The sequence below is a fragment of the Lagopus leucura genome, unplaced genomic scaffold, assembly GCF_019238085.1.
Source record: "Lagopus leucura isolate 7727_CA_CO unplaced genomic scaffold, USGS_WTPT01 Super-Scaffold_100047, whole genome shotgun sequence".
Taxonomy (NCBI): Eukaryota; Metazoa; Chordata; class Aves; order Galliformes; family Phasianidae; genus Lagopus; species Lagopus leucura.
In genome coordinates this window covers 2,380,434-2,407,797 of record NW_024962293.1, presented here as the reverse complement: position 1 = coordinate 2,407,797, position 27,364 = coordinate 2,380,434, and the positions used below count along the sequence as shown (strand labels likewise).

The 27,364-nt window shown below is 44.4% G+C and overlaps 1 long non-coding RNA gene across 2 annotated transcripts; it reads right to left on the bottom strand.

The window, feature by feature from the left end:
- Nucleotides 1-3,258: 3,258 nt before the first annotated feature.
- Nucleotides 3,259-26,928, bottom strand: LOC122187468. 2 transcript variants are annotated; one of them, XR_006181325.1, is made up of 3 exons: nt 26,620-26,928; nt 14,796-14,875; nt 3,259-4,820 (listed from the first exon to the last, which is right to left on the bottom strand). It is a non-coding gene; the product is annotated as an uncharacterized LOC122187468 (long non-coding RNA). The 2 variants fall into 2 exon arrangements; XR_006181324.1 differs by lacking the exon at nt 3,259-4,820 and adding an exon at nt 8,186-8,282.
- Nucleotides 26,929-27,364: the final 436 nt, after the last annotated feature.

Genomic DNA, 27,364 nt, shown 5'->3' with positions numbered 1-27,364 from the left:
CTTATGGAGATGGGGCCTTACCCCAGACTTCCAACCCCACTGCACTGAGGGGAAGGAGGCAACGTCTCCTGCACTGCTCACTGCTGCTCACCCGACCCTTCTCTACACGCTCAAACTGGCCATCAGTGCAGGGCTCAGTGTAAAGCACAGGTACTCGTGTTGGCCTCTCCACCCAGCGCTCACTTTTACCCAAGTCGTGCTTTCGACTCCACTGCATATTTTTTTGGCAACCAATTTTTGGAAACCAGCAAAAGTTTGCGTGGAGCATCTTAGGGAGAAGCGGAATCTGTTGGGCTAATGGGCTCCGTGCAGAGTTCCCATTAGTAATGCCTCCTGTTTATGTTCAACAAAACCTGACTCGTACATGTTGTGGTGCCTTTGCTTCCCAGTTTATGCTGCAGCTGTTCTGTGCAGCAGGTAAAAGGAAAGGTTTTAATTAAAACTGACATTGCTGCACCTTGTGCTGCCAGTGACAGTCCTGTTGAAAAGTATCATGAGAAGTGTGGAAGCCCACTGTATGAGTGTGCCCTTCTGATTGCAGCCAGTATTAATGTGCTTCTGAATCTGGCAAGTGAAAACATCCCTTGAAATAATCTTTTTGACGGGAAATGGCTTTTCTGACAAAAATCACTGTGCAAAACATGTGAACATACGTTTCATTGCATATTTTGGCCAAAGACTGAAGGAAAATGCTTTAGAAACTATCAGCAAACAAGGGCGTTCTCCATTGTTTTCCAGTGATGGGAAATGATGATCAAAGAAAAAATAAAACAAGTGAGCAGATTAGAATTTTTCAGTTAAGAATCAAATTTTCACAGAAATAACTTTCTGATTAATTTTCAAGAGAGGAAAGTAATCATAAATGTCATCCCGTGTCTAAATAGTCTGCATTTGAGCTCAGTGCTGCCCTGCTGCCTCCGTTTAAAACAAGCAGGACTCGGTTCACAATTTTGTTTTGCACCACTTTGACATTTCAGGGATTCCCAGGAGCAGAGTGACTGCAGTACAGCACCCATTAACCCTGCCTAGCAGGGCACCTGAATCCTCCACTGTGAGAATGCCTCACACTCTCTCCTCATCTGCTTCTCCATTTAAAGCTGCTCTTTTCCATTATGAAGGAATTAAAATACTTACAGGAGAACACTGCACACTGTAACTGTAGAAAGTGCTTTTGTGTCCTTCTGCCATTGCATCCTCAGTATTTGGGGATTTGCTGTGCAGAAGGGAACCCAGTGATAGACTTGGCAATCTTCAGATCTAATACAGCCGTATACGGACTTCATTAGCCTGTAATTTCCTTACGTATGACTGAGATGAAGCTTAAATGATCCTAAACTGTGGGGAAAAAAGCATGGCTTGAAACTACATTTTCTCCCCAACTCATTTTGTGCAGTCAGCCAGTAAAAAAAATATCTATTCCTGATTACATTATTTCTAATTGTAAATATAATTATGAATGCATAAACTGAGCCACTGAGGCATGCATTTAATAGTGAAACCTGAAGTCATATTTCTTCTCACAAATTACAGAAGAAGTCAAATAGCTGAGGATCTCTTACTATTAAGAAATTGCAAAACTTCCATATCATCACTTATTCTGATAGCGATCACTTTTTGTTTACTGCTGCTCAGAAGTGTACTCGAGTAGAGAGCAGAAAAATTCGGAGAAGAAAAACACATCAATGATGAATTAATAAACATAATTGTTGGGAAAATATTCTGGTGAAGTCTGTAGCAATGGGCTCCCATCAGCATGCCGTGTTTCCAGCAGGAGGTTGGACGATGGAAAAACCAGCAGGCGGATGAAGGCTGATGGCAGATAGGACACCAGCCCACGGCCCGAGCCAGCAACCACATCTGTACGTTCTTATATCCTCTTGTGCTCTTCATTTCGCAGACAGAAACAGAAAGACAGGCCTAGCCTGGAGGAGTTCACAGCCATGAGATAAAACTGCAGTGAGCTGGCAGAGAAGAAAATGAAGGTGGAGATGACAGGAGAGAGGTTTCACATTTGCTTTTACAATTCTAGGGTTTTTTTAAAGTATTATTATTGTTTGTTTTTTGATTTTGAAGTTGAACATTTGGCTGCCAAAAGTTCTACAATGCACCATTCCTGGCCCCCCCCCCCCCCCTGAATCCCACCAGTTTGGAAACAGTGCTGTAATCTGGGAGGCACGAAACAGAGCATGGAAATTCCACAGCCACTTGATCAATCCTTAACCTAACGATGCTGTTTAGTCTGCAGCTGCCACGCCATGCTGCAGCGGTGGGAGTGCACAAATGGTGAAAGAAATGCACAATTCCTGCATATTTGCGGGGATCCCACTGAAGTTCTGGGACAAATAGCATGAGATAAACTCCAGGGTGTTTCATGTTAAATGGGAAACCAAACAAAGCAACTCTTTGTAATTCAAGTGTGTAACTGATGAAGAGAGAAGAAAGCCCAAGGGCTGACCATCATCTATTATCACTTCATTACATAGCATTTATGTTACATGAGCAATTGGTGGCATCGAGCAAGATCCACGGCTTCACTGTACGAAGTGCTGAACATGAGACAGTCAGCCCCCCAAAAACCTCTCAAAGTAACTGCAAGATGGCAAACAACGGAGACCATATGGACAAGTAAAGCAACAGCAGGAAGTGGGAATCAGTGCCACAGTTCAGCATGACACGAGTTTTGATCTGCTTATGAGTTGAATGGATTCAGGCTACAGTTGATAAGCTTATCTTGAAGTAAGACAGAAGTTCGGCTGCTGAAATTCCTACCGTTTCACTGTCATTATACAGCTGAAAGTCAAGAACTGTCAAATTACATGAATAATATCTATCCATATTTAATACAGTGAGCTGTTGACAATTGCCTCTCATCCTTCCCTTCAGTGTATCAGCCCCACGAAACAGTTAGGAATGATCACACTGAATATAGGCAAATCCATGGCCACGTAACCACGCTCCAGATAAGAAATTCACCGTGTCTAAAATGGAGAAAAAGAGCAGATAGCAGCAAACACAAAAAACTAGAGAGATAATTCTTCCTGGACCACAGCAAGGAAAAAATGTTGGAGATTGTGCTGACACCACCAACATTACAAATACTACCAGGCTAAGTATAATGCAGACTAGACTTTTTTCCCCTCTCCGTTTGGAAACAATCACATTATATCTTCTTATAAGATATGAGAAGGATTGTTATCTCACGTAATGAAAACCAAATGACAGGCAGATAGACTTAGTAGCTGTTTATAAAGTCTTGTACAGTATTCTCAATGGTATACAGATAAGGAAATCACATAATTGAAATGGCTACAAACAGCATTAAAAAGGCATATGAGAAGAAAATAAGGAGATCAAATGCAGAAGGCAGACAAATTTCAGTTACCGATGGAGGCGTTCTGGGAAGGCAGATCTCGTGGGAGCACAGCACAGCACCTCCTGCTGCAGGCAGTGCTGCCAGCGCCGCTGCCATCCGTCCCTGCAGGGCCTGGGGCTCGCTGACCTGCGCCCGGCACCAGCCCTGGTTCTGTCTTTTGTTTTAAACATTAACGTCCTCAAGGATATCTTGGCTTGAGCATCTTCAGGAAGAGGAGGCAGGAGGCACTGCTGGCTGCTTCTTGCTGCTCGCTTCAGGATTTTGAAACACAAAGTCTTCCCTACCTATGTATGCTTTTAACTTTCTCAAGCACCTGGGGAACATTTTTAACTGCAGGTAGAATAAGAGCAAATGAGTTTCTGCTTTGAAGCAGATTTAAACTGAACACACGTTGCTGAAGTGAGTTTTGCTGGAGTTACCAGACCTCACAAGCCTCACAAACCTCAGTCAGAGCACCCAAGCTGTGTGCTGCAGCACAGCGTTGCAAAGGTCAGGTCGAAGTGTAAGTCCTTACATTGCATGAATCTCCTTTCATCAGAGAGGGAAAAAAGACTTCAGCTGGACAAATGAGCTAAAATCATAAGAATCTTGAGCAAACGTCTCAAGCATTAATTATTTATAGAGAAAGACGAAGAAAATCATCAAAATAATTGAGCAATTGCAGACAAATACCACGATGCCTTGTATTGCCAAAACCTCATCATTGGAAATGTATATGTCTGATTTCCAGCTTTATTAATGAAACAAAAAGGCATCTACAATAGATAAATAATACATCATATGGAATTCACACAGTCTATTTATAATAGAGATCAGTGACACCTATCAACTCATATTAAATCACTTCACGCATATTTTGCCTACTCTGCACTTTGTCAATCTCTGCTTCCTATTTCACTGCTGCAGCAGCTCCGTGTAACAGGAAAGTAATGCAGAGACCAATTGAAAGGTCATTTAAAGAAAGCATGAAAGAATGTCGAGAAGACCAGCAAAGGTGAGCCCTATTTCTGTGCCTTAATGCTGATGCTGCTGCATCACCTCCTCTTCCTACAGACACTCAATGAGTGAGCCCTGCAGTTACAGCTCTGCAGTTACAGCTGTACAGTAGCTGTTAGCTTGCAGATGGGCACATGAGAACTGAGGTCCTATAATGAATCAAGGTCATGTAGTACAGGGTACAGGGCAGGTTGGGGCCTGGGATGAAGGTATCCAGCATCCTTAGCTGTAAGCACTGAATTGTCTTTCAGCCACCTGTGCACCGGTTAAAAAAAAGCAGGGGATGATGAGGGCTCTTTGAAAAAGAAAATTATTTCTGAGTTCTTGCAAACAACACAATTAAAACGTAACTTGGGTATAGAAATACCCTTCAAAAACAGCATAAATAAGTTATTCTACTGAAGAATTATTTACCAGACGAAGAGAGAAATTTCTAAATGAGTCCAGAGATCTGTAAGGAAAAAGGTATTAGTTACATCATCAGAAATAGGGCCTAAAGAAGCTGAAAAACAGGGATTTTACATGCAGCTTTTAAAATATAATTAGTGATCTAACATAAATAGACGTCACTGGCTGCAGTAATGTCTGTGGCAAATAAATAACAGTCGAACACAATAAAACTCCCCGTAATGTACTCTGCTGTAATATTGATGGCAGCATATGGCAAACATCTGACAGCTGTTAAACAGATGTGGCAATTAGCAAACCTTATGGTCCTGCTGTTAAGATTATTATGCAACACGTTCCCCAGTAAAATGAGATGACTTCCTACTTTCTGTAGCTTTACACATGTGCAGTGCTCGTCTAACGTCCCATCTCAGCAGCACTGTTAGCTGATGTCTCCTAACCCATATTTTTTTAGTTGATGCCTCATAGGAGATTTAGAGAAACCCAGAATTTAAACAAGAACAATATCAATTCAGCCGTGTAGCAGATACCTCAATTATAATAGCTAATGGACAAATTGAGAGATAAAAAGACTTTTCTATCATGTTGAAATTCAATGAACAGTTTTCAATTAGGCTCTGAGTATAAAAGGGAAAAAAGAAAGATACTTTTCCTTGATGTTAACATTGCAGGAAAAGATGAGAGTAACTTCGCTTTTTCATTATACAGAAGAGGTGCATATAATGATGCATATTTAAATTATAAATCAGGTCACTATCTGCCAAATGAAAGCAATATCAATTAGAGCTAAGGTGGATCAGGCTTTAAAACTCCTTATATTTAATGACAAAAGTATGACTGTTACCCTCACCCAGCCAACAAAGGGATAATTTAAGGCAGTAAGAAATCAAAGAGTGATGTCACAAAAATAAGCCCTCGCAGCTTTTTGGATAGTATTATTATAATTAATAGACTTCCAATGACTTTTTTTGCCAGTTATGGGCTTTCACAAAAGCACAAATTGCAGGCATAAAATATAAAAGTCTAAAGAGTGGGTTTGACTAAGGTTGACTTGAGGGTCCTTAGCCTTTCTACTACAGTAATTCCTGTAAAATAATAGTTTCATTTATAGGCTCAATTTATAATGTTGAATTTATGCCCGTTCATCTGATATCAATCATGATAATAGCATGATCTATTGTATGTCACTTGTGCTAATGCAAATTAAATATCATTACATTACAAAAAAGCCCTACGTTAAAATAACACTGAGGGTGTATCCTTAACACAAAAAAATTAATTAAGGATGAATTAACATTTTGGAGTCAGTCTATATGCAGATAATAAGTATAAAACCATATGTTTATTAGAGATACAATTACAAACAAGCAGAAGAAGCTAAGCAAAATATAACACAGATTCACGCTCGAGTAGCAAGATTAACACCGATATTTCCCCCTTCCCATTGCAGTTCAGGCGGAGGAGCAGTGCATTACCTTTCCTTTCAGCCACTGTAGATTTCAGCCTCTGTCTGCCCCACAAACATCAGGAGCCCACTCCCAAGCCCTGCAGGCACAGCCCCTCGAGGAGCCGTGTCTCTGCGGGCGATCTGTGTGCACGCCTCTGCTGCTGTCTGCCAACTGCTGTCCCAGCTGCTGGCACCAACAGGAATTTCTTGGGATGCACAGCAGGGCAGTGAGTGGTGAGGCTGAGGTGCACCCAAAGGGCTTGGAAACTTGGTCATTTTTTTCCCCCTTTTGGTCGTCTTCAAGCTTGAGCGTCACTCATGCCTGCTTACATGGCTCCTTAAGGAAGGGGCAGGATCCCCGGGCTGCTTTATTTCCTGCAGAATTCAAGGGAATTTTCCACTTAAAATTTGGGACAACCTGGAATATTTGTGAGAGCCGTCATGCTAACAAGGGACGGCGCAGTGTTAGGAAGAAGGAGAATGGCACTCAGCTCTGTTGGACCGCTGGGCATTGTTTGCTCAGTTCTGAACACTTGATGGCAATTGTTTGTGTTTCCTTCTTGGAATGGAGAGGGCAAGGTCATTTTGCTGGGAAGCGTTTGTGAATTGCTCTGGCTCTGTCAGTTCTGCAGATCAGATGACATTTCTCAGCCAGAAATCAGACACGGGGACTTTCTTTTGAAGGGTATTTACAATGAGAAGATCCTGCTCATTGGATTACAGCTGTAGGTACCTCCCTTATCGTGGTGCCTGAGCACTTGCCAATTGCAGTATACCCACCTGTACACTGACAGCTACTAAGGCATCAGAAAAAGCCACTGCTTTTATTTACTGGCGTAGAAATGAAGTACAGAGGGGCCAACGTCACACAGAGAGCAACAGAGAAGGCGACCCTCCCCAGCCCCCAGCAGACGTGGCGTTCCTCCTCCTGCATCTCTGCGCAGTGCTTTTCCACTGACCAAGTCCTGCGTACCTGACTGCATTCCTCAGAGGTGTACAGAACAAACTCAGAAAGCGAAGCCCTGCCAGAGGCCCTGCACACCTCCTGCTGCACAGCAGGCTGCTCTCAGAAGGCGCAGTCATCATTCACATCTTCCCCTTCCAAATGGCGCTGCTTGTTTCCAAAGCAGACCTGACACTCCTCACCACTCATTGCTACAGATGTTAGAGATATTCTTTTAATGCTGGAAGGAAACACAAACCTCCTAATGGAGATCTTGGCAGCCAAGCAAAAGGAAAATACATTGTTTTAAAATATTTTTATAGGTTTTTGAACATATACATGCTCTGACAGCGATTTGGGAGTTTAAGAAGTCTATTATTAAATTTCTTTTAAAATCTCTGTTTACGAATTCTCATATGCTTCTTTGGTTGCCTACTTTATGTATGAAAATGCTGGGCTTTCCACTGCGTGTGCTCATGCTTTCACCCGCTTTCATAAACATTTTGAGAATGTTATCCAATGTTCAAAGCGCCGTGCTTGTGCTGAGCACAACTCTTTGCCACAAGGCAAAGCCAAGTGTTTAACAGCTTTCAAGAAGGTTTTAGATGTTCATTTACATTTATATAAGAGTGGTTTTAAGTCTGCAGGTCCAGGACATAGCCATTTGTCAAATGATAAGGCAATCAGCAAATGATACACACGTGTATCACTGCACACAGTCTACGTATCTGCTTAACTTCAAACAACTGAGTGAAGCTCCGCTCAAATTCTGAAAGTTTAAACATGGGGAAATATCTGCCATGTTGGGAACATGGCTGTGACGAAAGCTGTGTGCCAGTTTCTGCCCAGTGCAAGAACTCCACAGTAGAAACGGGTGGAATAAACTTCTTACAAGATCTTCCGTGCAGATCTCCACGTCACCACGTGCTGCTGGTTGATGGATACACAGAGCTGGAACTGCTCATCTGGCTCCTGACGGGAACCCAGCTGCAGTAACACACCATCCTGGTGGCTGAGAAAGGCACGTTCTGAGGTAGCTGCACTTTGCAGAGTAGGTTGACATTCTGAATCAAATCCTTCTATATGTGGCTTGTATTTTCCATGAATTATTCAATCTGCAAATAATTTATTAGGTGAATTTAACCCCCTTTTTCTGTTCTTCATAGATTGCCCTTGAGCACTTTTTAATTTTCTCTTTGAAATTATTCACTGAGTACTTTCTGTGAATAATTTTTAGGACCAAATTCTCCACAGCATTAAACTGTTCCAACCTGGCTGCAGCTGCATGTGAGGTGCCTCTGGGCTTTCATGCAGACGGGGTGGGACTGGGGTTTTGCCTGCTATTCCTACACCTCAACAAAGGGCGAGGAGATATGGCAGAGCTTCCTTAGACCTAGTTCCCATAATAGAGGACTCTTTAGTAACAGCAAAACTCAGCATCAGAGGCAGATGTGGACTTGAATGTTGTGAACCAGTGAATGGTTGGTGGAGTGCTTTCTGTTCACTCTAAGGTGAACATTGCCCCGAGTCTGCTTACAACACTGAGGGCATCTGCCCTGAGATGCAGGCAGAAGGCATCCTTTGCAATGACCTCCTTGCAACGCTGCATGGCTGCAAATAAAAATCAGGGCTGATGTTACCAAAAATGCCAAGAAGCACAGTGAGAGCTGTCTGACGGTGCTCATTTTCCTATTGGAGAAGGGGATGGGAACACATCTTTAAGAAGTCAATAGAAAACTCAGAGTTAACAGCAAATGAGTAACTGCCCAAAACTCTTCGGGAGGTCACAGATTCAGATTTCCTCAGGTTTCATACTTGGTTGGTGGAAGCAGCGAGTGCACCCACAGCTAATTCCATTCATTGGGAAATCAGAAGAGAAAGGAGATGGAATGGAAAAGAGAAGCATCAAAAGTGCCAGCACCAGGAAGAGATAAAACCAAATCAGTATTCAAATTACATGCGTGTCTCAATTTTGCTTTGTTATTGTGTCACTATTTTGAAAAGCCCAAATTATGCTCATAAAAACTTAAGCTATCCATACATATGTATGAAAGTATTCAGCTCCAGCAGGGTTGAGACAGACAAATCTGGTAGTAGGTTTCTTTTCAGGTTGTGAGAAGCAAATAATAATCAAGTGTAGTTGAGTTGTGTGAGATATTGGAGTCCCGGAACCACCTCCTCTGTCTCATTCCACCCCGAGCGACAGGGAGCAGCACCAAGGATTTCTCTGCCCCTTCAGTCCAGTTCTCAGAGAAGGTTGCAACAAATTTTCATGGAAGTCAATGCATGGAATGAGGTCTTTGTCAACATCCTGCTGCACTAACCCAGGCTTGTAGGCAGTGACACAAGTACCAGGATTGAGTGGAGCAGGCAGGTCACGTAGGGAGGACTTCACAGAGGACAAATCCCATCGGTTCTGCGCTGTAACATTTACCCCATGTATTTGCCACCAGAAGGCTTCTCCAGAGAACACTGTTTTACTGTCTGCTCATTTGTCAAATAGTTTTGTTCACCTCTCCTCACTGATTGTACCACAGAGTGTAAACCCAAACGATTCCTCCTGGTGCACAAATAAAAACCTGTTCTCACAGCATAACTGTGTATCACCTCTCCATCTCTCACGATCAGTTCTGGTATCTTGGAGCGCAGTATTTACTTTTGCTTCATTATCTTCAGGATTTTCCTCTTTTCCTCCATTCAGCTCCTGCTTGGTGAGTAACATTTTTATACAGCGTTGCTTTATTTTTGTGTGCCAGCATCCAGGACACCGAGGCGCAGATCAGGATGCTGCCGCTGAGCTTTACGAACACAGATCACACAGACAGTGCCTGCCCTGGAGAGCTGTATTTAAGAAGGGATTTTATACAAATGGGATTAAAGTTTACCAGGCAGCCGGGGGAGGCGGCCCATCTGTACAGCCACGGCGAATCCATCTCAGCAGTGCTCTGGGAAGCACAAACAGTGCAGAAATCCCTCGCGGTGACTGAGAACGCCGATAAGGGACACGTTTGCACTGCTCCCCACAGTGGCTCTTTTGAGCGTAAAGCAGTTGGATGAAACAAGAGTAACATTCAGCACTTGCATGGCTCTTCACAACTTCCAAGGACTGCAAAACATCAACTGATGAATCCCCACTGCGCCGCAGTGAGGACAGCAGCTCATCCCCACCTCGCTCATCTTCCTGATGAGGCAACCTGTCCCCTGCAGCGCAGCGCCCACCTCCTCCACGATGGGATGGATCTCACCCTGAAGGAAGGTGCATTGCCCACTCTCCCCATCCCTCATCTTTTTCCTCCCTTTTCTTAGATTAAGATATTTGCCTTCAATGGAAAAAAGTTTATTCACATGGGAGCATATTATAGATGGACTTCACTATAGGCTAAGATGTACGTATTTAAAGCACTCATGTTGGATAAGAAAAAACATGGCAGCATTTGCTACAGAAAATAGAACGTAAGAAACAAGATCAGACTGAGAGGCTGGAAACAGTGTCAGTGGTACGCATGCACCAAAAGGTAGAAAACTGATGATATGTGTGACTGAAAGGAAACAAGCAGTGGTAAGGGCAGAGAAGGGCTGTCAGCCATGAAGACAACAAACACTACAAGGACCCATGCTTGAGATTTTCAAAGCTCTGTGAAGGAGTCGTACAGTTCCAGATGAAATCAGTTGGATCTCAGGTAACTCAGCTCAGAATTGCATATGGGGGAGATTCCACACAGAACAACATGACATGGAGTATTCACAATGGCAGCATCGTGACTGATGCTGAAGGCAACTGGTGTGCAGATAGGCAGCTACACTGAGATGTCCTTGCTGTTCACTCTTCCCATCCAAACTGGCCAGATGAATTAACTAGCAATGGGGGTTTGAGTCTGTCCGCTTTATCCATTAGCAGAAGAAGAAGAAAATAAATATGAAGATGACTGACAATCCTGGCTGGTGGTTGGAAGGCACCCGGCAGCCGCTCGAGAGCTTTGACTCCAGTCCATACCTTTCAGAGGAAACCAGCAGCAGTGTACAAAACCAGTCACAAGGTTATAAAGGTGTAGAATCATCTGCTTTCCCAAACTTCTAAAATGAACTGCCTCAGATCACAGCCCATGGTTCTGATTAGAGACTTCGAAATATTCAGTAGTAACAACCACACCAAAGATGGGTAACGTACCTACAGCCTTCCTTCAGGAAAGCTGTATTCCACTCAATGATTGCAAAGTAGCCCCAATTTTAAGCGCCTCTGCCTCCATCTTCAGCATATTTCTCAGGAAGATTAGAAAATTCTCCCCTGTTCTGTGATGAATTAACTTTGTTTGGTCATATTTTTTGAGGGGGAAGGGGGAATTACCATGTTACTGTATGCACAAGAGATCAAATGCATGATTAAAAATATTTATAATACTGATGTGGAAAAGAATGATATGTTAAACAGATAAGCATATAATAATGCATGTCTTACCCATAAAGTTTAATTTATCCCTTGGGCAGGGCATAAACTTTGCTCAAGAACAACATGTTTTCCATCTATAGATTGCAGAGCTAAACTGCTTAATTTTACAGCAAATTGATCACTGCTGTAATATTTCAGGAGCAAAATGATCCTCAACAGTCAGTTCGGTTTCAAAAGCCAAAATTTATAGTTCTGCTTCTGATTTAGTGATAAGGTTTTTTAACATATTGGGCATTTCATCACTTTCTATCGGGAGTCAGCGTTGAACCAACAAAGAAATATTTTTTGAAATCAACAACAACAACAATAATAAAAAAAAAAAGGAACATAAATAATACGCCTCCCACTGACAGAAGGGCTTAATATTCCCTTCAGACGGGTAGGAAATTACTCAGATTCCCGTCCTTGTAAACATGTGTCCTGGCCTCGATGGGAGACGTGCTGTGCCGCCCTATGGGGCGAATGGCACAGATCCGAGAGCAGAACCTCCTTCCTGAGCGCTCAGGAAAAGATTCCATTTCTTTTCCCACGTGGCTGAACTTCATTTCACCCAATGCAAATAAAATTTAGTACATCTAAAGTTATTTGACACTTCTGATATGTTTAAAATAAATGTGGAGAGATTTAATGATGTGAAAGTTCATGACTCAGTAAAGATTGCTCCCTAGCTGGGGTCTTAGGATAGACACCTATAAAATCAAATTATTATAATCACAGGAGTCATGAGAAAAAAGTAGGCCCTGCTGAGCTCTATTCACCGAGTTTTTGCATTCATTATACTCCTCCTAGTTATGAAACAAAGGGACGAGGTAGGCTGAAATCTCAAAAGGTTTTATCAAGTCATTCTTTGCAGCAGCATTTTGTGATTACTATGGTGAATTTTTAGAACGCCGATTCATGTGCCAAGAGAGGAGAAAAAGACACGACTCCTCAGCTACCTCCACCAACAGCAAATGCTCAGTTCTAACAGTAACTCCCCAAATGATGGACACTGGCAAAATAAAAGTAAGTGCACGGGTTGTCTTTATGGGAGAGCGTTATGCTCTCCAATAAATGGCCCAACTTAAGGACAATTATAGGCAACACGAAGGTCAGATTTTAAGAGGCTAACTCGCACTGACTCGATGCTGTCTGTGATTTAGGAGACAAACAGCTCACCAAACTCCTTCACACACACGCGCGTTCCCCATCCATTGCAGCACTCCATCAGCAAGGCCGTGTGATTATATTTCGTTCAGCAGCACACATTTACACACAGGAGAACATGTATATGGCTGTTTTATAATCAAGAAGGTTATTTCCCAAAGCTGCTATTGCCTTTATGCATATATCTGCACACTGACCTGGGACACACTGAACGCACACGCAGTAATTAGGTCATTTACTTAGGCATGATATTCCTTCTGAGGCTTAAAGGGTAAAGCGTCTCTCTGCACACAGAGTGGGGTGCAATGGTATATTTTTCATGTTTGTGTTTTATAATGAAGGAAAAAATGGAAAGGGAAGGATCAAATGCCAACATTTTCGTGAGGAAAACAATAATTATGGGTGCATATTTCACCTGCAGTTATTTACAAGCAGAGTTTAGATCGGGGAGATGTCTAAATCCCTGATGGAAGCTCGCCGTCAGCAGTGCAGACACGTTGTCTGGCCGCAGCCTGCTGGGCTCAGTGGGATTATGCTGGGGAAGGAGCAGCCAAGCACTCTGGCTCCCTTTAAAAACCGAGGCGAAAGGTTTCAGCTACAGGCTCAACTGATTGAAGTGCACATGTTCTTCTTCAGCCAGCTACACCCATTAGCTGACCGAGCAGGTAAACCCTCCCAAGTTTTCGCTGGTAGGCACTTACATGTACAACGTATCCTCAGCTTTAGAGGAGTGGAAAAGCTGTGATTGATGTTAGCCAATATTTCAGACTCATTTTCTAAGGCTCAAAATTCAGCTTCGGAAATATACACAAGGATTCTAATGGGAGAATGCACTAGAGATTGCCAATCTTCTTTTAATTAGAGTTAAACATAGGAAATCCTCTACCAATCAGCTGCAAAGAACTGTCTGTGGACAACTTAGTGGCTTTGTTTTGCTTTGCAACATCTCTCTTGGGTGGTGCTCACATCAGATTCCTCCTTCAGGTGTTTGTGTGGCAGCTGTGCTTCAGCCCCCCCATCCTGGAGCTGGTGCCAGAGGAACCACACTGACAGCTCCAGCCCTCAGCATGTGGGACTGCATCCCCACAGCCTCCCTGCTCTCAGCATGGCCCACTCACAAGTGGCCTTACAAGAAACACGACTGTAATTATGCTTGCCAATGAATTTATTGTCTTGCCAACGAATGCCCCACACTTGCATTCATAAACTGTGTGCACCCAACTCTCAAGGTGAAAATCAGGTGGAACCACGGCCTATCAATCCTAAAGGATGGAATATGAAAGGCTCCAGGCATTCAGGAGGATGGGTTCAGGTTCAGGAACCCTAACCAAACATTGCAGTGAACGAGATCACAGTTTTGAAAGTTCAGCTGCAAACCTACCTTCATATCAGAGTATTTTTCCCTCTCTGCTGTAGCAGCACTAAATGCAGTTTGCTCTCCTTTACCTGCTTCCTTTTTGTGTGTGTGTGTGTGTGCATTCCTGGGGCCCTGCAGTTCCCTCCTGCTGTATTTCAGCCTGTGTGCTCTCTTTGCATGAAATGCTCTCTGTCTATCTCTCTATTATTATTCCCTCTAAACTTTCTTTGTTACCTGCTCCATCTCCTATTATTTCTACTGTGTCATCAAAAACTGACTCCGTACAGTCTGCCAATTAGCCTTTGTCTGTCAGCACATTCATCAGCATCCTGAAGAGTGATGGTGAATGGCAGAGCATGGCAGTGCTATTTGATATGCAGTCGTATGTCCTTGCACACTGATGCACCGTTGCAGATGAAGAGGGAAGACGTGGCTTAGATTTCCCAGAGACAAAACTTTTGGGAAGAAGCAGACACAATTAGCGACAAATGAAACAGAGTGAATTACAAAAGCAGTGCTGGCAATGCTACAGAATTAACAGCAAAGTGCACAGAACTTCTTTGCATCTGGAATTGCCTGCTACGAATGCGGACCTCCTGTGTGTGCAAGAGACGAAAGTCTGACACGGATATTTCCAGGAGACAAAGAGAATTAACAGCATAATCTGATACTACATACCTGTGAGTGGGCAATGCAAACACAGCTGCTTCTGTTCCTGTTACAGCGTGACTTCGGTGCATGACGCACACTGCATTCTTCTGTGGAAATATATAAGTATGCATTATTCAAAATTCAAATATTAATGATCACATAAATATTCTATGATCTTGGCTATTACTTTCAGAACAAACATTTTAATTTTAAGATGTCGTATTTGTAAAAGCTGTATTTTGAGTAAGAAAGAGAGAGAGGAAGCGAGAGGCAGACCCCGCTGGAGGTGTCTCGGTGCCTTGCCATGCTGTCTTTGCTCAGCAAATACACGGCATGGTTAAATGTTTTTTAGCTCTGCGGGGTTCACCTCCTTCAACATTTGCAGCGCTACTATTGAAAAGTACAAGGAGAAATAGAAAGCAGATGCACACTAGTTTGTGTTTAGATGAACTGTAGGTCTGAAAGTGCACGCCAGTAGGTAGGATTAGGTTTATGGGGCTGAGCTTCAGAGCAGACTTGAAGGATATGCAGGACCAGAGCAGCAGGATTAGGAGAGAAGCCCATAAAACTCCAACCCTCTATCACTAGATCTTCACTAAGAAAGAGATGTTTCCAAATTAATCAGAAAGCAAAGTAAAACAATAAATTAAAAAACATTAAGCACAAATGAGACTTATGACTTGTCTAGACAATCTGGATCAGAATTTCAAAGGGAAGGAATAAGAAAATTATATTCATGCCAAAAGTCAGCTTTTGTGTATGCAAATGGAGAGTCATTACCAATGTTGCGAGCAGATTTCCAGATATCATTTCAGAATCAGCCTGCCACATCTCAACGAGCCCTATTTTGCAAGTGCTCAGCACATGCCCCTGGAGCCAGATTCCCAGCAGAGCTCTGCAGTGCCATCACAGTGGGGTGGGATGCATGAAGCACTCGGAAGAAGTTGGCTCTCATTTAATTAAGTGGAAACAAAGTGCTTTTGGAAGTGTAGAGCTGAGTGTGAGTAATAACATACAGAAACTGTCCCAAAAGTGCTGTGCAAATTTGCACACTTTATGTCCATTAATAGCTGTTGATCTTGATCAGTTCCCCTGAATCATTTCCATTTCTCGGGGGTTCCTGCACACATCCAAGGAACCAGAGAGAGCCCCACCACTGCTGTGCTGCAAGAGAGACACAAACGGGAATGAAGTGTGCACAGAGCCCTCCTGCCTCGTTGTTCCACCTCTCAGTTGTGACAATGCAACAGTTTGATTTCATACTTAGAAACCATCACACCTCACTAGAGTGTTTATTTGTGATTTCGTGACCAGCATTCATTTGTTCATGCCCTCAGCATCACAGTTTACTGGCAGCAGGACGCAGTGCTCCAGAAGCATTCCCTGCAGGGAAGCTCCATGCTGAGGAGCTCCATGGAGGCTCTGGCTTGCAAAACATTTGGGATTTGGTTGCATGTATTAGGGAATATCTAATTAGTGCATGTATCTGTCTTGGTGATAAACAGAGATAGTTACAATCGTTTGTATGCACAGAGGCAAGAAGTCAGTTCTAATACAGTTAAAAACACTGAACAGTCGATCTCAGGAAGAGCTGTACAGGGGCCAGGGGAACTTGAGAAACAAGATGTCTGCAGAAAGATCTACTGGAATAAGATGTGATGACAGCCCGTGCATACAGGTACTGCTTGCACACTGCTGACAACAAACGAAGCAGGCTGGCTATGAGCTGAGTGCTTGGCAGGATGCAGGGCAGGAGCAAGCCTATGGCCACAGGATGCTCCTGCAGGCTCTCGGAGGCTCTGAGGCTTCTCCTCACCTTCCTCCTGTCTCACTTTTTGGAGAAAGTGCAGTCATGGAGTGGCACAATGGGGACAGGCCCTGTGCTCCAAAGGCCCGAACTGTTTCTGCGATGCTGTGGGTGGCATCCAGGCTGCACCCAGGTGACGAGCACCTACAGCCAAGGAACACCACGATCAGCCTCTTGGCTGACTTCATGGAGGAATCACCTTCCTTGTCTCAGCATGCTTCCCTTTGCTGCATCTGTGTTAACTGTGAGGTTTTCACGTATTTGCTTATAGGTCTGTGCCTTTCCATTTGCTGATGGCAGAATGAATACATTATGCCATATTCTATGTCAGTGGGTAAGCTTCTGTCTCTCCAGCTTCCTTTCCATTGCTAACAAACTCCTGGCAGAGGTCTGTACCACTCAGTGACTCATTAGTCACGTTAGGAATTGCACCTCGTATTGCTCTGCAGAGAAGAGGTGCTCAGCATCCTCTACTGAATGAGCGATCGGCTGCCAGGGCCAGAACCGGACTGGGAGCTTGGAGGAATAATCCTTCAGCCATCGGGTCTGACTTATTCATGCTGTTAGCATCTGAAACTGCTGCTGACCAAATGGTGTTCAGCAGGGTCACACCTCAAGGATGCAATTCATTTTCCTTATAATTACTGCTCTGTTCTAAGAGCCCAGAGTCTCTTTAAAGAAAGTTTATCTGTGGGCTCAATAAAACCACTCAAAACCACTGAAGAAATAATCTTTAGAAACGTCCCACAAGCACTGAGCATGGGGAGAACTGGGAAGAGCTGCAGTCACAGCGCATTGCTTCCTATCAGCAGCTCTTGGGAGGACGTGGGAGCCGACACCGAAAGTGCTCAGCGAGGGAAGGACGATGAGAGCGGCCAGCAGGTGCTGCAAATGATGTTTCCATTGGGACTGCTGTCATCTGCCCTGGGCGCACGGACTGCAGCTTGCTCTGCACCAGCCAGGGAAATTGAAACCTTAAGGGATGTATCTTGCAGTCCTTCAGCTCACGTGACGTGGTGCTGGGAGTGCTGTTGTCCATCTCCAAACCCAGTCCTCCAGGTGGGTTTTGGTCTGCTCACTTCAGCCTGACTCACACCTCGGTTCACAAGAATTTCAGACTGATGTCAGCTTTGGACCCTTATGTCTCCTGCAGTTCTGACCCTGCTGGCTCCCTTCAGACCAGGTGCACGTGCTCGGTCAGTTTTCTCTGCAGCAGGAGGCAGACAATTCTGTGCTGCGCTTAACCTTTGCATTTTCATCTCCTGTAATTCCTTCTGATACATTTCGCCACATGATCTTCAGATAGGATTTGTGTTTTCTCTTGGGCTATTTCCAGTGTCCTACATATGTCAGTAACTTTCTGCAGAGTCAGACCATCTTCCCTGCAGAATTTCCTATTGTCATCACTTCTGAGCCCCTCTGCAGTTGCTGCCCCTGTTAATTCCCTTAAAAATATATTCAGTTATGTGGCACCAGCAGGTCTGTGTTGCACTGTCAGCCCGGGATGAGCTGCTTAGAGACAGACATTCCACTGCTTTTGCACAAAATCTACAACATTTTTTCTAGTCATAATATCGTATGGCTACTTAGGTGATGGGTCACATACACAGCCCTACTTTGCTTTATCTAGTTACGTGTGTTCTGCTATGGAGATGCTATTTGCTAAATGCTGGAAATACAATGCAGTTGATATAATAGCTATGATTTTCCTTATTCCTCAAAGTAAGTACATGCACTGCGTTCCCCATACATTCCTGTGCAGCCACTTCTCAGCACAGAACTGTAACACACTATGTTACAGAAGAGAGATTTTCATGGACACAAATGGGAATTAAGTGTCCAATTCAATAGACTTTTAATTGGAATTGAGCAACCACAAACCCTTTGAAGAACTCTGCTACGCTGAACCTCTTAATTTAGCCCCAAACTGTTTGTTGATGGGAATCCTAAGGCAGCTGTAGGTAAAGGTTTCCTTTGGCTCCAGTATCCACATCACCATTCACAAAACTTGCAATGAGTTCAGCCGTAATAAAGTCCATATTTGGCTGAGAAACAGACGTATTCTGTTGTTGTTTTTTTTTTTACCCTATAGCAAAACCATATAGAAATGTTATTGCATTTAGCAGGGAAATTAAACGTTCCCCTCTGTTTCAGGAAATAAGTTATTGTGTGTTTCTTTCAAACACAATTCATTAAAAATTTGTTCTGCAGTGGCAATGGGCACTTTCTGACCTGAAGTGGGGGTTCTTCTAATGATAAAGGCATTTCTTCAAATCACAGTTGTGCACATTATACATACCTTAATAAAATCCAATTGTTGATTATGATGATTAGACATTTAAAAAAATCTTTTTCCATGTTTTTTCGGATCTGTAATTTCAACACATACAGAAATCTTTAAGTACCAGAAAAACAAACATCCATAAACAATACTGTGAATGGTGAGGAGCCAAGGCACGAATGTGAAGGGGAAATGTCTTTTGCACGCTGTGCTGATGAAAAGACGACCAACATGCTAGAGATTCTGGCTGAAGTCACCAAGGTTGCTCTCCCCACTCACTCATACATTGCAGCACTTTTTAGGACAGCGTTGTGTTTGCTTTCATCTGTTAGTTTGGTGCCTGAGGAAGTGGTGCAGTGGTTGGTTATCAGGCACTGTGCTCAGTTCTGGGCAGAAAGGCAGTCCTCCTCGTGTTGGCAATACGTCTGCCATCTGCACATGTACATCAAGTGCATGTTTTACTTTCTTCCTTTGTATTCCACATATACTGCTGCAGATAAGGCTAGACAAATGCACTTTCATTGACAAAGACTCACAGAATGCTTTGGGTGGAAAGGATATTTGGTGATGGTATCTTGCACAGTTTGTCCCCTCTGCACCACGGCAGGATTGATTGCTTTATCACCAAATGATCCCTGATGGATGAGTTTTGGGTCTGGGCATCAGTTAAAAGCGAGGACGATAATTCAGTTTTACTGATGCCACTGAAAGGGGAAGTTAATCTATTAAAATGTTTAGAAGTTTTACAATTTCCCATAAAGTGTTTAAAGCTGAACGTCTCAACCTCTGCCACGTCGTGACCTGTTCTTTCTTCTTGTCCCCCCTTTTATCTGTGCTTATAGCATGGACTAACCCTACTGGCCTCCAGTAGGGCTTTGAGGGAGGCAAGGTGGCCTTTCTCTATTAAAGACACAAAGAATCTCATACACAGATCAAAAGGAGTGGTGAGATTTGTTAGCAGCATTACAAATAATAGGGGCTAACAGCCGGGGGTGGCCAATGTCACGTCTCTGGCAGCACCTCCCTGGGCTCACAGCCTCACATCCCTGCCTGGCTCAGGGTGTGCTGCCAGCTCTGCTCCCACCTGCATGAAGTTCTTGCAAAAAACTCCTGGTGCACACCTGGTGAGGGGTCTGACAGTGGTGTGACTGCTCAGCCCAGTGTGCCCAGTGCTGACCCCTCTGCACCTGGAGACACCCACCCGCAGCCTTACAGAGGTGACTGGCTGGCAGGCAGGTGACATCACAGCAGCCCTGGGGCCCCGTGACAAGAAGCAGTGACAGTGGCACCTTTTGGGAGCACGGTTTCTCCTCGGGATGATGCTGTCCCGTGGCATCTCAAAGGCAAGGCTTGTGCAAAGCCGCCCCAGCCCCAGAGCAAGGCACAGATGTAAATGTGAGAAAGTCAGAATAAAGGAAATTAATATCTGACACCTACAGACACGTGCACATAAAAACGTTTATATAAAAAATCAAATAGTTTTTCCCAGAGAGAGTGAGCTGCATTTGCTGCTCGGGCTGTGCCAACACCCTTGCAGCTGACGGCACAGCCGCGCGCACTGCACACACGTCACCCACGCCGGCACAGCCCGCTCTCCCACCGTGTCTGATGCTGATTAGGAAGGTGTCTGAAAGCTCAGCAGAGGAAAAAGCGTGGGACAGAATTATGATAATGGCAGAGACAAAGGCAGGAAAAAAGGCAATGGATATTATCAGCACACTGCATTTTTGTGCAAGAGTCACGCGATGGTAAGGTGTTTTGAATAATGCAGCTGGCAACTGCCATGAAGAAAAGCTGCCTCTGTTGGATACTCTCAGGTATCCCGTTTGGTCCCTATTGGATGGGAACACAAACATCTGAAACATGCCAGAGACATCAGCAGGTGGTTTGTGCTGGGAAAGCCATGGAAAGGTGCCCCCCTGTTCTAGGATCAGCAGGCATGGCCATAGGAAAGCTCTCTGTTTGCCAAGAAGTTAGCAGGTTGGTGTCTCCGCTGTTAACTTGGTGAGAAGGATTCTAAGAAAAGAGGAAAATTCAATGATGAAAAGATGAAAAAGAAGTTTAAACTAAACAGTGGTGGGATGGCTAATGGATTGCTCAGACTGTAATGGTCACAACCCAAAGCCTCTGTGCAGAGGAGGGGCCATCCTCCATCCATTTGTGCATCCCATGTCTGGAATGGTAATTCTGCTCTCTGAGCTACCTCTTTTTTTGCTTCAAACTGAGCAGAACCCTTTCTGAATTTCTGGAAAAAAAAAAAAGAAATGAAAAAAAAAATTCTGCTGCTTCTTCACTTTCTGACCCAAAACACTACAGTGAGCAAAGTATTATAAAAACAAAGAACAGGAAGGGATGCAAAGGTCTGGTGAAGGAGGGAAGCTCCAATGCCCAGCTCAGGACTGTCACTGAGCCGTAGGAAGGCTGGCACTGCAGCTCAGCAGCAAAAGCTGAATTTCCTCTCCCGCTCGGATTTATTTAGAACACAAGAGAATCCGAGTAGAAAGAGACACCCTGGATCCCACAGTGCTAATGTAGCAAACCAGCAGTAATAATTACACTGTTTTTGTCTGTGTATGACCATCCTCCCTCTGCTTGCCCTCCCAGGCTTCGGGCGCCGATTTCCATCCCTACACACAGCTGCTTTACAGTTATTCCATACACTTAACTGTTAAACACCCAACTCTGGGTGCTCCGCTATCTGCACCGCACAAACCCCAAGGGCTGCGAAGCTCCGACTCGGCACACACCCGCGGGCGATGGAACTCAGTCCGCCCCTATCGGCCCTCGGAATTCCGTCCGCATCAGAAGGCTCGCAGTGCCGACGCAGCTCCAAGCGCTGCAGGGACGGGCTCAGCCCGAGCACCGCGTTCATCTCCGCTCCGGACAGCACGGCCGGACCCCGCGGCGCAGCCCCGCGAGATGCACGCACGGCGCTGCGCTCCGTCAGGGAGCCGCGCTGCTCCCACCGCCAGCCGCGTCATCCGCAATCCGCCGCCGTAATAGGCTTTGTCTGGTACGGGGCAAACCCCATTAGGCATGAAAAGGCAGAGCTACGGAAAGGAGCCGGCACTGACAGCCTGCTTAATGGGGAGGGTTCTGCAGGACAGTGGGACTCAGCTGGTTTGGAAAAAATACACCATGCAGACACACGCGTTATATATATTTTTTTTCTCTCTCTCTCTTTTATTTATTTTTTGTGTGTGTGTGTGTGTGAGGGTAAAAATAGGATCTCAGTTTGCTGAATATATTCTTAGCTGCTGTGCGCTATCATTCACTGCTAGCTTTACAACTGTTGTCCTGTCTGCCTTGGCCCAACCCCATGGAATAACCTCCACGTCTTTTGCCGCTTCTTGCAATCCTTTGCACAGAATTACATCATATAAACAAATGATCTGGGGCCAGCAGCAGTTCTAAATGCAAGCAGGCAGCTGCACGTGTAGAAGCTGGTACAGCTGTGCAGGAGGTGCTCAGCACTGCCTCAGATCTACCAGGCTGGGATGTTCTGCTGGGATGGGACAGGAGGGAACGACAAAGCAATGCTGGGCAGTTACAGATGGACAGTGTAAATATTTAAGCATCCCATGCTGGCGTGCAGAATGTAAGGCAGGCAGCTTTTGCACTTGTAATTTCTTTAAAATCTTTTCGTTTTCTTTTTACTAAGACCCACAGATAACGGAAACTCGGGTTTTGCTGAGCAAATGGAACATGTGTGCTTGAGCCTGGCCACAGCTCCAGGTCATCATGAGAGGCTTGAGCAAAGGGTCTTCAAGGCTCATTTCTGTGCCTGCAGACCTTGTGACAGACACTGCACACAGCCGGTGTTGTTAAGATTAGGACTGCAATTATTTTTTGCTGATTTGGTCAGCTTGAGCTTTTCTAGTGGAATTTCTCTAGAGGGCAGTAAGGATTCAAAGCAGCCTCAGTGCGTAAGTGTCTGTATATAAATTTGGTAGAAATGACAGATCATCTTTGCACAGCAGTAAAGGTTACAAGAGTGGGTGCACATGTAGGGTAGAGCAGCTAAAAGCACATAAAGCGTACTGTACACTCTTCCTTCTCATAGCATCACCCAGGATGATATTTCATTGCACATTTGTATTCTAAATTACTTAAAGTATTTTGCTTTTAATCTTGTTGCGAAAGGGCCTTTCTGTTAGAGAAGATTCAGTTCGGGTTAGTGGAGGGCATAGTAACAGGGATACAAATTGGAAAAATGAGCCAAGGGTCCGTGTGAAACCCTTTGATTAACACCCTGGAGGGCTGAGACAAGAATTTCTTCTGCGACTCCTACCTATTACTTCCAGAAAACTGAGGATACAAGAGCTGGAGCGAGGTCACAGTGCAGCACACGTGCTCATTCTCTGGCTGCAGTGTGGTTGAGCAAGCTCAGGTTCAATGGGACACAGGGACACAGGCCATGCTGCAGGGCAGGTGGCCGGAAAAAGTGATCAGCAATTATATTCCAGCCAATACCTGATAATGTGGTGTCCCTGCTTACATTGAAATTTAAGCTGTTTATTAGGCTTGGCGATGCCATGAATGACAAAAGATCTTTGTGTGATCCTATAATATCTTTATGTAATGTAATAGAAGCTCTCTCGGTTCCAGGGTATTAACCATTTATCGTTGATTTTAAATAGGGCAGGTGTGGTTGAATTCCAGCCACGCTGTGTTCAGCCAGATGCAGGCAGGCTCACATTTCTGCAGGTGCCTGTTCCACTGATACAGTGAGACATAAGGCTCAGAGACACCAGAGGTACAAGCAGAGAGATAAGCTCTGAGATCCAGTTGTCTACAGTGCCAAAGAAAACACCCCTAAAATCTGAGTTCAGCTTGGTGTGCAGACTTGGAGAACTGAGCAGAAAATGTAATTTATGATCCAGTCATTCAGGGAGCCACTGGATTTCTTATCTGTTACAGCAGTGAGGTTGCCCAGATCCACTTTACTCATGAGTTTACAACAGCGGCTGCTGCTGCTGGATACTTTCTATTAATGCTTCACATTCATACAGGCTCCCTGCTCCCGGCAGCACCTCTACACCCTCAGCTGCTTACAGCAGGGCTGCTCACGCTGCCACTCACAGCCCACCAAGGAGCACACCGTGTGCTGCTGGCAGCGACTGCACAGCTCGGAGCGGCTCTGGCAGTGGGGAGCAGCCTCTGTGCAGCACGGAGTGGTGCCCACATGGCCCTCGTGTGCAGCCACGTTTGAGAACGTATATGTATTTGTGCAGCATCATCAACATGTGGGCAAGTGCTATGCCAAAATTAAAGTTTGGGGCAGAAGTATCAAGGCTAGCCTGGGCACTTCAAATCGACAACCAAAGTGCAACCTTTCAAAGCAACTGAAAATTAGAATGGTATGAACAATGTGAGAGTGGGCTAGATTTTATTGTGAGATTATATTTTTAAGGAATACTAAATTTAGGATCTAAAGATGTTCATACTTGAATATATTTAAATAATTAGTCTGTAAAATATTCATCCTACAATCTGTATTCTTGCTTTTCAGGTGTCTTAGCATCCAACAAATCCGTATTCCTGACCTTAAAAAGAATGTTTCTTGCCTGAAACAAATTTAAACAATAATGTAAGATGCCATAAAACCTGAAACCACTTATGTCAAGTCAACAGGAGATTCCGTCACGATAATTCCTTCCTCGCTTACAAAACAGCTTGGAGTCTGGCTCGGCTTCACCCAGCACCTTCACCTCTTCTTTCCTGTCCTGCTCCTGCTGGTGCAGCGCCCTGCCCTGGGCTGTGCTGTGGGGTTACCAGATGCCTGGGCACCCCTCAGCCCTGCTGACAGCCGTGCTGGTGCAGGCAGCACTGCACTTGTTGGGCCGCTCTGAAGATCTGATCCCCAGGGAAAGCAGCCCAGGTTGAGTCACCCATGTGTCACCTCAGTGGTCACAGGTGCTTGGTCCTGGCGGCGATGTGAGGAATGTTTTCCTGAGCCAAGGCCATGTCTTACAGGTTCACTTAACACAGACACTGCTCTAGGATCTTCATGAAGGATGGTTGCCAGCCCTGTGTTTGGCTCTCAGTAGGGCACCGAAGGCAACAGCTGAGCAGTGGTGAGAAAACCCATCCCCTCCTCACCTATGGTGCTGTGTGTGATGAGATCCTTGCTGAGCATTTACTTCAGAAGTACTCAGGTAGCTTTCACTCCACTGTTAGGTTGTTTGGTACAAGCACTGAGGCTCATAAAGAGAAGTACGCCTTCAAAAGAGGAATATCTGCCTAAAACAGATCTATTTCAAAGCCAGTGGCCCAAAAGCAATTGATGTTTGGGGTCCTCAATATAATTCAAACCACGCTCTCCCTCAGAAAAAGCTTTTAGTTAAGGGGCTATGATTTTAAAAGGCTTTATACCCCACATGTGCACTATGGATCATGGAACTGGGAAGCAGTAAAAGCTGAATACAGCTAGTATAGTAGGGACTGACAGCATTATGACTTTTATCAGTTGTAGGATAAATAAGTCCAGTCTTAGTAAGACAGTTAAGCCAATATGACCATGCTGCTACGCTAAAGATTTATGGCGCACCGTCCACCCTATAAAGCAATTGTTCAGAAACCAAGGGCTCTAAAATCCTTGTTCGGACAAGTCGTCCTTGTTCCAAGTTCCACTGAGCTCCCTTCCCATTAGCTAGAGCAATCTTCCCAAAAAGTACCAGAGAAGTAAACAGAGTATATGAGGTGCAGGCCAACAAACGCAGCCTTTCATGCACAGTCCAGCTTGCCTTGCAGGAGCATCTGGAACAAGAAGCCAAACATCAGGAATTCATCATCTGGAAGATACCAGCAGAGCAGACCTGGAGCAGCTTACTCTTGGCTCAACTGGCGACATCTTCTATTGCCCATGCCAGAGTTCCCCCATCTAACGACTAAACAGATAAAGCTACTTTCCAAATCCCTTTCATATCAGTAAATGAAAGACACAGATGCCAAGTGTCATAACGAAAATATTTTTGTGGGTTATTCGGAATTATTGGGAAACCCATACTGGACACTGCTCCTGGAATGCTATTTCAGTTGTTCTTTTCCAGCAAGAGTACTTTTCTCCAAAAACATAAAGGCCTGAAAGGATGAAGTAGATCAGACTTAGTGGCTCAGGATCAGTCAGTTGCTCTTAGTGCAGTTAGAAGGAGTTGAAGGGAAGATGGGTGGTTTCAGGAAGATACCTATGGGGAGATGTGTGCCAGGATTCAAGCCTGGTGATTCATAAGCTGTTCGTCAGTAGCTGTTAAATATCTGCTTTTTGCCAACGCTCACTGTTTCAGTCTGCCAAAGATACTGGATAAACAGTCGCTGTTAAAAATTTATAGTTACTCTGGGGAAAACAAAAGCTTTCTGTGGCATAATGCAACATCATAAATTAAAACTTTTTTTTTTTAAATTAAGAAGTTACATCATGTTTTGATGTAATGTGATGTGGCAGGTCATGCTTTTAATTTTAATAAGCTTAAAAAAGAGAGAGAGAGAAAGAGAGAGAGATTTGGGAATATAAATATTGCTTCTGAACCTCTAACATCTCCTGGTGGAGGCTAGCAAAGCAGGTTCACCTCTGCCACCCGGGTTCAAGTCTTATTTCAGAAAAACAATTTGAAATGACTTCTGGAGGTATCAGCATCAGTTAATGAACTGAATTTCCACTCCACAGACCTTTCAGGAAATTGCCAAACAGCATTAGCACTCCTATTGTATTTGTCATACTTAGGAATTGCTGCACTTTGAAAGCGCTGTCATCTCCAGCTTACCTTGTTAGAGGCACCTTGTAACATCCAAGCATCTTCAATTAAAAAAAGGCACCTGGGAGAGCCAGGAGTGTGTTTCAGTGGTGCTTGAAGTCAGTTCCCACTGATTTCAGGAGCAGCCGCAGCACTCCAAGTGCATCTCTGAATAGCCAGTCCTTAAGCAGAGGAATCTCATTTTGGACTTCAGAACTGAGACCCATCAGATGAGCAGTCAGTCACTCCAAGCAGCGGCAGCTCTTTTTGGCATCGTGTGGTTATGACAGAGCAGAATTCATGTATTCACGTATCTTTAAACTGGTGTGAGCTTTCTGCACATCTCAGACGAGGCCTGCAATGTGGAACACAGAAGTGATAAAGTTTAGGTTCTCTTTTCCAGAAAAAAAATTCTCTTTTGATGTTTATGCATGAGCCAGCACAAAGGGATGCGAGCCTTGATTTGAACCCCTGGAAAAACCCTGATGGAAAGAGTCATACGTACCACAGGACCACCACAGAGGGGAAACAGTTTTCTATTCAGCACGTAACCTCCTGAATCTTACTTTTTTAATATTATTATTTTTTCTACAGCTCAGTCCTGACCAGAGCCCTGCATTTATTTAGTCATATCTGACAGAACGTTACTCGATGGCCCCTGCTCATTTCTCACTGACATGCTCTGACTTGGCCATATGTGATTCTCGGAGGGCGATTGCCCTCGTGGCACGTTGGCTTTGGCTGCGGAGGAATCCTGGAGCTCTCACTGCCTCCG